Here is a 14,924-nt window from a genome sequence, read left to right on the forward strand (position 1 = left end):
TATATTAAAATCCGATCAACAAGAATTTTTAAAAATGAAAACACAGTCCATTTGCTTCACGTCCGCGTACACACTGCCAGACAATGTCGCCACTTGTTTCTCCTGCCCAACAACATCCGCTTACAACTAATTATTCCCAAAGAAAGGCTGGCAGTCCGAGCTTTCGACCAAAACTGCGTTAATAAGTAAATAAGCCGCCCACAAGTAAGATTTTGTTTTCAGAGAGAGAGGGGGGAAGTAAAATAGGTGACTGATTTTGTAACACTCCCACCAAGTAAAACAAAATGCCTGTCCCTGAGTAAGGTGGACGGTCCAATAAAAATGATCATCTCTCGCAGGTATTCGCAAAAGGTTGCAGCATCCGTCACTGGGGCTCCCAGCCCTCATCACCCGGCTTTCTACACTACCACCCCCTCTCGACACTGTCAGCGCTCCCACCCTCACACCGTCCCTGTCTCCAAACCCGACAGTCTCCCGGTAACCCAAGCGGACTGCACCATATGATTTTGTTTTTCAGGGATGCGCCGCTCGCTTTCAAAGGGGGAACATGCCAATTGCAGCCGCTCGGCGGTGAGGGAGAGGAGCGGGGTGTAAAACGCCGGGGTGCGGGCTCGCGCTGGAGGCAGACGAGTCGGGTCGGCCTTTGATCTTGGGTGGAGGAGGTTGCGGGGGGAGGGAGGTTGGGGGAGACTGGGGTTGGATTTGTGCCTCTGACAGCCTTTGGGCATTGCTGGGAGCAGGCTCTCTCGGATCACGTGCCTTTGCCTGAGGCTGAGGGCGCTTCATTACTCCTTCCACCGCCATATTACAAACTTCAGTATTTTTCTCTCTCTTGAATTTTTCCCGCTCGGTGAGTAGGTTTTTTTACTATCTGAAATTTTTCAGTGCTTTTTTTTTGTCATTTTCATTCCTTTTTAACTACATTTTTTTTTAAAAAAGAAAAAGACAAAGATCGAAAGAAATTGTGCCGATGAAGCATGGTTTATAAAATCTATTTTGCGGAATAAGTTCTTGCATGCTGTATAGTGTTAAGTCAGTGACGGCGTTGGCAAAAAAAAGGAACTGTGTATATTTTGTAATTTTTTTTGTTACTGTTGCCAGCCCCCCGAGTTTTTTTTTCAATACGCATGCATAGCGGTAGTATTTTTCTCTCAAGAAAAGACTCCTATTGTGTTGATTCTATTTGCAAAGCTTTATTGGTGTATTTTTCCATGCCGGTATTAACACAATTTGTGTGCTTCGCTTGGTTGAGCTGAAGTGACAAGCTACCAAAAGCACGATTTGAAGCAAGTTTTATTTGTCGACAACAGCAAAAGTGTTTTGCAGACTTTCCTACAACGCAATTTTTTTCGAAAACAGGAAACTTTTCTCTCAGCTTGTTGCTTTTTTTCTTGAAATAATTTTCCTAAAGGTGTACTTTATTTCAGACGGTTGCGGTTTTTTTTTAAAACAAAAGAACAGATCTGTTTTCCAGTTGTTGGATTTTTAAAAACAATTAATTCCCCCCCCAAAAAAAAGTTGTGGATGGCTGTGGAAGTTCTTGAGGGGCAAATGAAGTACGTTATTGTTTATACTGTTTACAGAAGGCACGTCGACACATCAGCAAAGGTACTTACTTCAGGGCCAATAACAAATGTCATCAGAAAAGCTGGGAATAAAATATTGATAAAGTAAATAACGTGTGTTTTATTTAATGTTTTCTTCAGTGACTAGTCTGCCTAACAGGTCCATTGCACTGTAGAGCGTGTGTTATGTCTGATTTGCCTGATACGTAGAATCCTTTTTGCGATATTGCCGAATATTACTATGATTTCATTAAATTGCTTCAGTGAAAACTTAATGCTTTCCGATGAAGAGCTTCTGGGAGCAGTGATGGAAAATCAGTGCATCATGTTTCTAACAGTGCTACTACAACGTAAGTAAAGGTGGTCTGATGCCTCAGGCGACAGCATGCATTGCAATGTTTGACATTACTTATATGTGCATTCCGCTTGTCATATAGTAGAATTGCACGTTCTCCCCTTTTTTTAAATCACCAGTGATTTCATTGAAAACAGTACCGTTCGGTGTGTTTTCGTAAAATAACGTGGCCGGGAGTATTCTTGTCTAAAATTCAGTCCTTGTACGGAAAGGAATGTGCCAGTCGAAGGGATAACAAGCCCGTTTGATATTGCAGAAGTTTAGAAAGTTTCAACATTTTCTAAACAAAGCGATAGCTGAGCATTCCTATTTGGCGCGAATTTATAATTTCAGTCAAACCTTCAACGTCAGATTTTCATTGACCAGGTAGGAAAAAAATCTAATAAGATTTAAAAGATAACGTTACAGGGATTTGACCCGGTTACACCTATCGATATGAAGAATGGCCTGGCACCTTTTTTGCTTTCTGCAGACACTACCGAGAAGATTTACTATTCAGATGTAGTTTATCTTTCACGACGTCCCACCCCCGACACAGCACAAAAAAGGGCTGTTAGCTTCAGTTAGCTCTCGTTTTGCTGGTTCATAAGCCGTTTACGCCGCTTCTGTGCACTGCTCGAGCAAAAGGTTCACATTAGTTACCACAGGATTTGCAAACCAAGATTTAACCGTACTGCAGTCATTCTAAACAGCGTTCGGTATTGTCTAGTTGTTAAAAAGATTGTTCCACAACGTGTCTAAAAAAATCAAAACACCTGCTGGCTTATGTTTGTTTACTGTTGTAAAGATAGTTATGGAATTCACAACAGTAAAAATAAGCCTTTTGAATCAGCCAGGCTAAATTGGTTTTTGCAGAATGTGATCTTACTTGGAAGATAAAATTCCTTTGGTGAATTTCAGCATTGTTGTTGAGTTTCCAATTGATCTCCAAAGGTTTGAAACAGTTCAGTGTGGTCAAGTTATTCCATTTGTAGTATATTGATGCTGCTGAATGTTTTCACGCGGCACAGTATCATGCCAATTCTTGACTATTCATCAGAAGCCACCAATCTTCATGCCTGAAGATGAAGTGTAGGTACATATAGTAATTGCCATTAGTAATGTCACACAGAAACTAAGGTGCTGTTATTATAGTGTTAACACTGACCACGTGAATGCTATATTGGTTGTTTGCAGTAGCTGTTATCAATGCAGTAAACAAAGTGACACACAGTTAAGTTGTTAAATTCAATGGCAAGATTTGGTTAAATATTCCCCTTTTAAGCAAGGCTAAAGCTGGTGAAATATGAACACTTTATTTTCCTTCATGTAAATACCTTAATTAACACTGAATTTCCAGTCCTAAGATTTGAGGAACATAAAGCTAGCTTTAGATATTCAACACATTTAATATGACATATTTCTAGAATGTAAAATAATGCACTTTCTTTTCTTTTAAAAAAGTCGTCCTTCGGGATCTAAATGCTAACGGACTGAGAGGTCAGGTTCACAAAGACGGACTGATTTTCTGTGGGATGGTGTTTGAAGAGCCGTATGATGTGGGATAAGCTATAAAAATCTTCCAAAGTACTTGATGATAATCAAGATGAATAAACATAGCTGAGAGGGAAAAATTGCTCAAGAATGAATTAGTTTCTCTATAGTCTGCTGTTGTGATTAAACATTCAGTTTAAAAGAATGGACAAAAGCAAACCTTTTCTCCTTCATATTCAGTGGTATTAGCATTGCTGAATCCTTGACCACCATTGGCCAGCTGGTTAACTAGACCGGTAATATAAATACTGTGACTACAAAGAGTAGATCAGAGTCCGGGAATACTATGGTGAACAACAACTCATTCCACTTGCCTGGATGCACGTGGCTGCAGCAACTCTGGACACAATGAAGGTCTGATTAATTGCCGCTCTTAAGCATTCACCACTTCCACCACTCTGCACAGTGAATGCAGTGTGGACCATCTAAAAAGTGCATTACAGCAACTCAGCAAGACTGCTTCAACAGTATCTTCTAAAGGCAAGACATCCATTTAGACGAAGGGCAGCAAAAAGTAGAAAATGCTGAGAAACGTAACACAACTTACAGCGTCTGTGGAGAAACAGTTCTCCTGTTTAGAGTTCAAAAATACTCTTCCTCAGAACAGTTACGAAGAAAAGTCAGTTTGGACTGAAAATGTTAACTATTTTTGCTCTCTGCACAGATGATGCCAGACTTGCTGAGATTTTACAGCACTTTTTTTTTAAACTTCAGACTGTAGCATCTGCAATATTTTGTTTGTGTCACTTGCAAATTGTGCAGTATACCGATTTTTAAGCTCTGTTATCATCCCTTCACTGTTACGTCAGTATTCTTGATTTGATTTGCCTTTCAATAATGGAGGTATTCTTAACCCTACATGGATGGCAACTGCTGAAGAATGCTTGCCTTACCACAGTCCTAAAAATATATTCAGAAAATATATTTTAAAGCTGTTGGTAAAGTGTTGATATGATGAACTTTGAGATCAAGATTATGATACAAATGGGAAAAAAAATGTTAGCTAAAGTCGACAGCATTGTTTGATTATGACTTAAGATAATTCACTATGAAGCATGAAGATCACATTCCCTCTCTATCTAGAAACATGGAAGTGAGAAGAATGAAGAATAGAGCTAATCTCTCAAATGATTTAGTAGGGTATGAATTAAGCTGAAGAATTTCAAGCAGAATAGTGCCTCTGTGTTTGGCTGAGAATCATTGAGGATAATACTAGTCTCGGGTATACAGGATGTAGAATATTAAATTATAAGTCATTTTAAACCAGTGGATGAGAAAATTTACTATCATACATTTTTCATTACTGGTGAAGACAAATTTATGATTGAAGAACATAACTTTACTTTGGACTTGCCAGTAAAAAAAATCTAAAACTGTAATGACTTGGATTTATGAATAGACATTGGTATTATTAAACCTAATTGATATGCCAGTGAACCATGAATGGCTAACACTAATCTGTGATAAGGTCAGAGGAAGCTGCAGTGTATTTGACAAGGATTAACAGGAAACAGAGGCAAGGGATAGCCACTTGAGTTGTATAGATAACAGGTAACCAGAGGCAGAGCTGCTCCAGACAGAACAATCTTGTTAGGCTGTCAGACCAGATAGCAGTTGTTCTGAAGGTGACTGAGGCATGCTGAGAACAGTGATAAATGTGGCAACACTTGGAAAAGGATTCAGTTTTTGTAGTGAAAAGACTAATATGGTCCCAGGTGGATTGTTGAGTGACAGGATTTTACATCAGAATGCAGATGAAGATGTGAAAATGCACGCAACTGGCTCTCACTTGTATTTCAGCATTACTGCAGAGCTTTTAGTTCAAAGAAACTTCTGTTTCATCATGAGGTATAAGGAGACTTGTCCAATTTCAAAAGTTGGCTGCTAGAAAGAACATTGTACGAGAAAGGTAAGAAGATTAATTTTGTTATAAATACAAAGTTTAAAAGTTTTGGGACAGTTCAAAATTTTGGAGAAGATAGAGAAATGAAAGAGTTGTGACCTATTCTCAGTAAAAACCGAAAGAACTGTGGATGCTGTAAATCAGGAACAAAAAAACAAAGTTACTGGAAAAGCTTAGCAGGTCTGGCAACGTCTGTGACGGAAAAAAACAATTAACGTTTCAGGTCCAGTGATCGATCCTTCACAGATGCTGCCAGAACTGCTGAACTTTTGTAGCAACTTTGTTTTTGTGACCTATTCTCATCTCTGTTCATAGTAAGCCGAGATGATTTATTTTGTTTTACTGGGAAGAAGGTACAAGATATTTATAAATGATGACCAGAACAACTGTGCTGATGGTGGATGGATTGTCTGTGTCTCACCTCCCAGAGAAACATTTGGGATGTTAGGCTTTATAAAAAAATTTACGTTTTAAACTCTCCAGTTAATTTTAAGGTAGAATTTAGTTTTTGTGGTCGGGTAGGGGACACTAAAGAATAGCTAGGTAGAAAAGAAGTAAGCCGTTATTAGGTGAAAATTGCCGGAGGTGATTTGGTGATAGAAAAAGCTGTTAAAAGGGGGGAAAAAAAGGCAAGCCACTCGTGACATTGGTAGTGTCCCTACCGCTGAGCCAGCAGGTCTAGGTTCATAATCCATCTGCTCCAAAGGTATGTCATAACATCTCAGGACAAGTTGATCAGAAAATATCAATGTAAGATGTTACTATTGTGGCGCAGTGGTAGTGTCTGAACCTCAGCTAGCAGGCTCCGGTTCAAGCCTTACTTGTTGCAGAGGTGTACCATAATATGTCTGAACAGGTTGATTAAAATATCTCTAACTTATAGATCATGAGATGTGATTAATAACTGTAAACATAGGCTTGGGCAAGATGTGGAGGCCAGTGGACAATGTTGTGGAGACACTTGCAGCCTAGTAAAGAATGCAAACCTAGAGGAAACCATTTATGGTGCAGTGGAGGCTACCTGCCTTGTGAGCCAGGAAGCCTGGGTTCGAGTTCCACCCTTCTCCAGGTAAATTTCATAGATTTGGTTAAAATCATCAATTAAAATGTATTGATTCACTCTGTTAGAGCTCTTGTGGGCCCTGTAGAATCCAGCCTGCGTAGAGTGTATAGTAATGTCTGAACAGGTTGATTAGAAAATATCTTTACAGGGAACCATTGTAGGATCAGGTTGTGTGTTGTCCTATAAAAATTACTGAATCCCATAGACAGTGTCATGTTGCAATAATCTGAAATGTAGAGCGCAGAGACATGGAGGTACTAGGTCTCTCTTTCTTTTTCATCACACACGATGTAGATGGGAGCTTGTACTTGGATTGAAAACCTCATGCTAATGAACATAAAGTTGGAAGATTTGTGTAGGTTTGGCTTGAGTTTGTGATTCCCCAATTCATACTTCACCATAAAATCACTTTGAAGAATGAAAGTTATTTGGCTGGAAAAGGAAACCACCTTTGGACTGTTGCTGGAGAATGAAGAATCTATTTTAAGCTGTAGTGAAGTATAATTGCAGTGGGAGATTAAGTATTTTAATTTTTAAATAGCGTATCTTTTCTGTAGTTTTAATGTACAAATTGCCTTGTAACAATGTTTAGTCACTGTGTTTAGTTTGTACAGTAAATATTTTCAACATGAAGTCTTGTGTGATCTTTTCAGTCACTCATGAAAGTTCAAATGTTTAAAGTTATTAATCTTGATGGGAATTACAACAGACTAAATACAAGTGAGATGAAGAGAGTGAGTCAGACATGAACACATCATTTCGTGAACCAGGATCCAAAGTGAGTCTTATGCTGTTGAGATAAACATATTCTATGTAAGTGGCTTGTAAAAGATTCCAATATGAAATGAATGTCTAGCCCCAGTTCATTTTCTAGTAAAACATGAACTCACGAGAGAAGCTTGGCTAGATGAACAATAACTTGTGATTTATAGAGAAATTAGAATGTAATATAGCATAAGTGTTGGTGTTACACTGATAGTGAGGCACACTGTGGCAACGCAACAGAATGAGAATTACTGTGCATTGAAACCTTGGAGTGTGCCTGTAGAGTGCTGATGCTAGCTGCTAAATGGAAATTAACTTTTCTTAGCAATCACCTTTGGAAACACAAAAATCATTTTTAAAACACAACGCATTGGAAAATTCTATACGAAGTGAAATAGCAAATTAAGAAAGTCAAATGCGTTATTTTATGTAATGCAAATAAATGAATGTGACTTTCTTATATTTGATTTTTATACCTTGTCTATTTATAAAATATCAGTAAATGTAGCTGACAGAAGAGAAAAGTAATAGCACAATATTCTAAATACAGACAATTTGTGTTTAATTCTTTTCTTATACCTGAAGCAAACATCAAAGAGAGAGGTAGTGGGATTTGCTGATGCCGAAGAATCTGAGATAACAAGGCGTAAAGCTGGATGAACGCAGCAGGCCAAGCAGCATTAGGAGCAGGAAAGCTGACGTTTTTGGTCTGGACTCCTTTCTGAAGAAGGGTGCAGACCCGAAACATCAGCCTTCCTGCTCCTCTGCAGCTTGGCCTGCTGCGTTCATCCAGCTTCACATCTTATTATCCCAGATTCTCTAGAATCTGCAGTTCCTCCTATCTCTGACTCTTGAATGATGGTGGACAATGATCTGGAGCCAGGCATGTCATTGTAAAAGACAACTGAAACAATTGCAACTGTCTTCAGTCAGAGGTATCTAGTGGTTGATCCATCTCTTCATCCAGAGGTCCACAACATCACAAATGCAAGTCTTTGGACAATTTAATTCACACCACATGATGTTGGAATGGTTGAAGACACGAAATATAGCAAATGCTTTGAGCACAGGCAGCATCAGCATTGTAGTACCATAGTCTTGTGCTTCAAAACTACTTGCTTTTCTAGTTAAGCTGTTCCAGTACAGCTACAATACTGCAGCTATCCACCAATGTGGATAATTGTTCAGTACAGTCCTGTCCATTATGTATAAAAAAAGGACAAATCCAGGCTGGCCAGTTACCATAACTTGGATTCCAAATGATTTGAAGGTGTAGCTGATGGTGATAACTAGTAGCACATGTCAACAACAAGCTGCTCAGTGCTCTTTTTTGGTACAATCAGGGCCACTTTGCTGTATTCTCGATCCAAGCTGAACAATATAGTTGAATTTCTGAGGTGAAGCAATAGTGACCATTTGACATCAAGGCATCATTTGGCTTGGTGTGTCATTGTGGAGTCTCAGAAAAATTGAAGTCGATAGGAATAAGAGAAGTGGTTCCAAGCATGGAACTCTGCTTCATACAAAGGAAGAGGTTTATAGTTGTTGGGTGTCAGCCATCTCCGTTCCAGGGCAATACCACAGGAGATTTTATGCATGGATGTTTTTAATCCCCACCTGTTCAGAAATACTAGAACACAGCTCTGGAGCAGGTGGAACATGAGCCAGGGCCTTCTGGTTCAGAGGTAGGGGCCCTACTATTCTGCCATTTGAGCCCTTTTTGTGGACCTTGTGGATATTTTTAATCAAGCTGGTCCGATATGCTATGACACACTGGAGCATGTGGGACTTAAATGCAGGTCTTCTAGTCTAGTGGTAGGGCTACTACCACTGCACCACAAGAGCCCCAAGTACAGGAATAAGTTGACCGTTCTAAGGGAAATTGAACCCCAAATTCCCATGTGCATTTTTCTGAGAACCAGACACCTATTATGTGATATATATTTTGCAATTGTGTGTGACTTTTTGTATGCCCTTGGAACAGATGGGTCTTGTACCTGAGCTTCCTGGCATATTGTTCAAAACCATTTAAGGATTATGCAGATAATTAAGTAACCTATGTTACAAGACCTGGATAATATCTAAAGTGGAGTCACGTGTAGTGCAAATGCTGCTTTTCAATTAAGTGTGAGGCATTGGTCAACTTCAGCATGAGACAATTTAATACGCTTCCTTGGCATTAGTAGCATTGCCATTGCAGCATCTTTCACTTTCAACATCCTTGGGTCACTGATCAGAAACTGAACTGGACCAGTCTTATCAATACAGGCTCCATAAGTATAGGGCAGGTCAGAGGCTAGGAATTCAGTAGCAAGTAACTTGCCTCCTAATTCCCAAAGCCTGGCCACCATCTACAAGGCACAGCTAGAAGTGTGATGGTATGCTTTCTTGTCTGGATCGGTGCAGCTTCAAGCACGCTCAGACACAAACTTCATACCATAAAGAGAAAGACAGTAAGCTTATTGGTAACTTATTCACCATTAGTATATACTGGAAGCAGTATGTGCAATCTGCAAATTGCACAGCAAACCTTTAGTATCCTTTGAAGCTGATACCCATACCACCTTGAAGGGCAGTAGATGCAGGAGAATACTGCCTGCAATTTTCCTTCCAAGTCACTCACCATCCTAATGTAAAACCATATATTTGTTCCTTCAGTGTCAATGGGTCAAACTCTTGAAACACCCTCCCAAACATTATTGTGGGTTTACCTGCAACAGACGGGCTGCAGTAGCTCAAGAGGTACCTTACTGCAGCCTTCTTGAGAGCAGTTAGGGATGGGAAATAAAGCTTGTTTAGCCAGTGATGCTCACCTTCATGGAGCAATAAAAATAAAGTCACAGAGTTAAAATGGAGTGTGGAACTTGCCACCCCATTCCTGTTCTGCAGACAATTTTTCCCCCAGGAATGAGCACTGAATGACATTGCTACCTGTCAAATTAATCTCTTAAGGGTTGCTGTACTGTGGATAGGATTCAGATATCATTTGACCTGCTTACAGAGTGCAGTGTTTACTTAGTGAAAGCTACCTGTACAGCAAGATAAACCAGGAAATGCCGAAATAGTCCGTTTTGTTCTACAAAAGTGTGTGTCTCTGTCATGGTGGGATCAGAACCCCACATATCCTGACACCACTACCTGATCCCAGAGCACCATGTCCAAGACTCATTGAACTGCATTGTGATATCTTTTCAAGCAATTATTTTTTAATATGTTAATACCTAAAATGGCATGAGAAATGTTTTTGCTTATTTGCACCTTGAGATTCCGAACAAATGCAGGAATGGTCAAGCTTTGGGTAGCCATTTTAAATGTTTCCATTTCATAATGGGCACTAAAGCCAAATTTAAGACTATAGTAAGAAAGCTACGCAAATAACACCCAAGAGCATTTAAAATGGAATTTTAAGTTTCTGTATTTCTGAAGTCGGGCTTAAAACTTTTAAATGCACTCACTTTTTTGATCACATTAACATGTTTACTCTTCTTTCCTTTTTTCTTGGTATTCTTGCCTCCCAACCTCCCACCCATCTCTTGGCTAGTTGCTTTAATTTTGTTTATGGTGAAGAATTATAGTATCTTTTCCCTAGGGAAAAGAGGTAAGGTATTTCCATGCATGCTTTAGTCTGTCTCCTAGCTCCCTTGACTCAATTTTGAGCAGTTGTGCGCTAGATTTAGCTTATCAAACAACTAACTGACAAAAGCTACAAAGCTCAGTTTTGCAGTTGGACAAAACCCAGAAGGAATAACAGAGCTTAATTGTTGGAATAGATTGTTCAGTATTAAAAAGAAGCTAGTGTTGGACAAGTTCTGTTGCCTGTGGCAATCATAGTATGATAATGTTGAGTGAGATAAATCATCTGTCTTGCAATCGGCTTTAAGATCTAATTATACTTTGCATTACTTAAGAATGCAAAGGCAACAGTGATACAGGCATTTGCCACAACTCAAATTTTGCTAACTTGTATAGAGATGAAGTGGAAAGTAATGAAAGGTACTTGAACAATCTGTTGACTTAGAGAAGTTGAAAAGATGAAGAAATTTTATATTTGGTTCGCCCATAGCGAAGTCCATAATGTTTGTTGTATTATGAGTTTAAATAGAAAAATAAAACTTGTTCTGGTCCCAGTTGATGTTAATACTATAAAAGTCAGACCCCAGAAAGAATTGCAGCTTGATCGATTTTTATTTTTTCTGAAATGTGATGCGGCGGTCTTTCACTGAATACATAATTCTGCAGATTTGGTTTTAACAGTAGTACCGAATTTTATTTAGCAAATGAAATTAACATAAAAAACAAATGTAACACCATTTGAAAGATTTCAAAACATCTCAAATTCCAGTCTATTTGTAACACAATCACTTTACGGTTAATCAAAATCCAGCTAAATGCCTTCTTAAATCACTGTGGGGTAACGCAAACTTCAAAGAATTATGTACCTGAACCCCTATGTCTCTTTGTTCTCGATACTATCCAAGGCACTACTCCTAAGTGTTTTTTTACCTTTATTTATTCACGGGATGAGGGTGACACTGACCAGGCAGCATTTATTGCCCAGAGGCCAGTTCAGAGTTAACCACATTGCTGTGTGTCTGGAGTCACGCAAGCCAGCCCAGATAAGGATGGCAGTTTCCCTCCCTAAAGGACATCAGTGAATTTAATTGTTTAAGTCCTGTCCTGTTTTGTTTTATTAAAATGAAATACTTTGCAATTATTCAAATTAGAGCCCATCTGTTACTGGTCAGTCTATTGCCCCAAATGACCAAGATCTCCTTGTAAAAAGACGTATACTTAAAGCCCCATAGCTTTCATCATAAATGTAATGTACCATGTAGCATGTACCTAATAGGGAATTTTTGGTGAATTTTGCTTTCTCTTTACACTTAATGCCAGAGTTTCACATGAACTATCCATATGAAATGATTAAATATTTATATGCAGAATTGTGAAAGTGCATAATGAGAAAGCTTGATCACATAGCAGACTCAACCCTTAAAGTTATAAGGCGCTTATAACATGTACATCCCATTATCGTGGTTCATAAGAAATATGATTTGGAGTAGACCATTCAGCTCATTGAGCCCAGTGTGCTATTCAGTAAGATAGTGAGTGATTTGATGGTTGCATTACTGCCTTGTTCTGCCTATCTGCTGTAACCATTGACTCCCTTGTGAGTCAAAGATCTGTACAACTTCATCTTGAATATATTCAATAGTGCACCCTCCCCTGCCTCCTGTGGACAAGAATACTGAAGACTAGCGACTGAGAGAAGAATTTTCTCCTCACCTCTGTTAAGTACAGTCCTTGGGCATAATCTTTCCATCTCCTGTTCAAAGTGGGCATTGGTGAGGAAATTGGGACATTGGGATGAGATAGCAGCATTGAGAATCTCAATGTTGAGAGCAAAAAAAATCCCATTTTCAGACTAAGCAGTGAACAAAGAATATCACTTATGAGAGGCAAGAGGCTGATTTACACTCATTTGCATGTATTAGCATGTCATTATTATTTAATCTTAACTCATTAATACGTGGTTTTCATTGTCCCAGCCATCCAATCGAAAGAATATGTAACAATTTTTTTGATATGAAAGTCAGAGCGGTGACTTGGCGACTCCAGTTCTCTGCTTGCTCCTCTGGCCCTCTATCTTAGACTGCAGTCACCACAGTCTCTGGGCGCAGTCCAGATGCTTCCTTAGCAGATGCAGTATGGTACAGATAGCACTGGTGGCGTTCTCCAACTTTTATATCAGTTTACCCAGTCACTCTGACAAACCTCCCTGCTGCTGTTGTGTCTGTTTATGCATCTATATGAAGTTCTTACTTGTCGATACAATAGAGTCCTCTTTGGCCTGTGGCCAAGCAGGTGCCTTATCTCCAACAGACCTCTCAGTGCCAGCGACTGGGGGCATTTTTCCCCCAAAACAGCTGTAGAGATATAGCAGTGCTGTGCTTACCAGCAGTGCTCCTGACTCTTGTAAAATGCCCAGTGAAGTGTCAGTGTCTGAGCTGGTTGGGGGAAGGTCTGGAGGAGGCAGTCTTTTTGTTGCGTTTACTGTGGGATCTGCAGCCTCTTCCTTAGAGGTTGAGGAGAATATTTCTTGTAGGACTCCCCCCGACCATGGAGGTCATGCAGATAGGACCCACACATGCACGAGACAAAAGAGAAAAGGGGCCAGAAGTTCAGTTTTGTTAGTGCATTTGCAGTGGTGTAATGAGAGAGCAGCACAGCAATGGAAAATAATTCTTCCTTGGTTGCTGGGACATGAACGTTTCAGCATTCGCACAGGGAAAAGTCCTGTGGTCCCTGAGATCCTCTCATAATAAATGAGCGAAATGTCAAGTACCTTACCAGCTTTCCTGGCACTGTTTGTCCAATTGTGGATTGTTAACTCCTGAAAAGACACAGACGGATTGCGCAAAATGAAAGTTACTGACACAGTTGTTGCTGCGGTGCAAGTAGGCAAAAATGGGAGTATCCTGAGTGTGTGAGTAGGAAGTGCAGAGGGCACACAGGGTTATTAATCTGTGGGGTTTAGATGGGTGACAGTGAGGAATGGAAGATTTTGCATATAACAACATAAGTGATAGACCATTTGCCTTGATGGGAATGTGTGCAGTTGGCAGAGATAGTGAGTCTGAGGAAGCAGAGAGAAGAGGGTGGGTGTAGGGAAAGGCATTGTCCTTCTTTCCACAATGCAGTACATACCTCTGGACCATGGAAGTAGCACTCAGCTAGGTTGCACCCTCAAACCAAGCTAGTAAGGTCTGGTGCCCGGTGATCCTAGAGGACGAGGATGGCCCTTTTCTGTACTACGCCTTCCACCAGAACCACATGGGGTCTGTTGGCAAAGTCTCACCTCAATTTATTCCCTTTAATTTTGCACTGCACCACCCTGAGGAGAAGACCTTGGTCTGTCACGTTTTGTAAAGTTCTACCCCTTGGCTGTCTTCTCACCAGGGGGAAAAATTCCAGCCTATCCAGTCTCTTCTTAAAACTCAAACCCTCCAGTCTTGATAATATCCTTAAGTATTTTTTGCACCCTTTCCAGTTTAATAACATCCTTCCTATAGCAGGGCAACTAGAATTGTATGCAGTACTCCAAATGTGGCTTTATCAATGTACAGCTATAACGTGATTTCCCATCTCCTGTACTTGGTGCTCTGACCAATGAAGGTAAGTGTGCTAAATTGCCTTTTTTTTACCAGCCTATCTACCTTTGGTGCTACTTCCAAGGAACTGTGCACCTGCACCCCTAGATCTCTGTTTGACAACACTCCTCAGGGCACTACCATTAACTGAATAAGTCCTGCTCTGGTTTGTCTTACCAAAATGCAACACCTTGCCTTTATCCAAATTAAACTCCATTTGCTATTCCTCCGCTCAATGGCCAGGTTGATCAAAATTCTGTTGTAGTTTTAGATAACCACCTTCACTGTCTACTGCACCACCAATTTTGGTGTCATCCACAAATTTACCAACCAAGCCTTCTGTATTTTCATCCAATTGAATTTAAGTGATAACAGCGGTGGACTCAACGTTGATACTTGTGACACACCACTGGTCACAGACCTGCAGACTGAACAACAACCTTTTACCTCCACCCTCTGTCTCCTACTACCAAGCAAATTTTGTATCCAGTCGGCTGGCTCTCCCTGGATCCCATGTGATCTGACCTTCATAACTTGTCTACCACGTAGAACCTTGTTGAACACCTGGCTAAAGTCCATGGAGACAATA

The 14,924-nt window shown here is 40.0% G+C and overlaps 1 protein-coding gene across 5 annotated transcripts in view; it reads left to right on the forward strand.

Moving 5' to 3' along the window:
* Nucleotides 1-701: 701 nt before the first annotated feature.
* LOC125452014 (RNA-binding Raly-like protein) overlaps nucleotides 702-14,924 on the forward strand; it is a 797,454-nt gene continuing 783,231 nt past the window's right edge. For 3 of the 5 annotated variants that reach the window (XM_048529892.2, XM_048529896.2, XM_048529895.2), the window contains exon 1: nucleotides 702-850. The gene's annotated coding sequence lies outside the window, so the exon portion shown is untranslated. Of the gene's footprint in view, nucleotides 851-1,829; nucleotides 1,916-3,363; nucleotides 5,363-14,924 lie in introns of all 5 variants that reach the window. The other 2 variants (XM_048529893.2, XM_048529894.2) reach the window with 2 other exon arrangements.

The sequence above is a fragment of the Stegostoma tigrinum genome, chromosome 5 (assembly GCF_030684315.1).
Source record: "Stegostoma tigrinum isolate sSteTig4 chromosome 5, sSteTig4.hap1, whole genome shotgun sequence".
Taxonomy (NCBI): domain Eukaryota; kingdom Metazoa; phylum Chordata; class Chondrichthyes; order Orectolobiformes; family Stegostomatidae; genus Stegostoma; species Stegostoma tigrinum.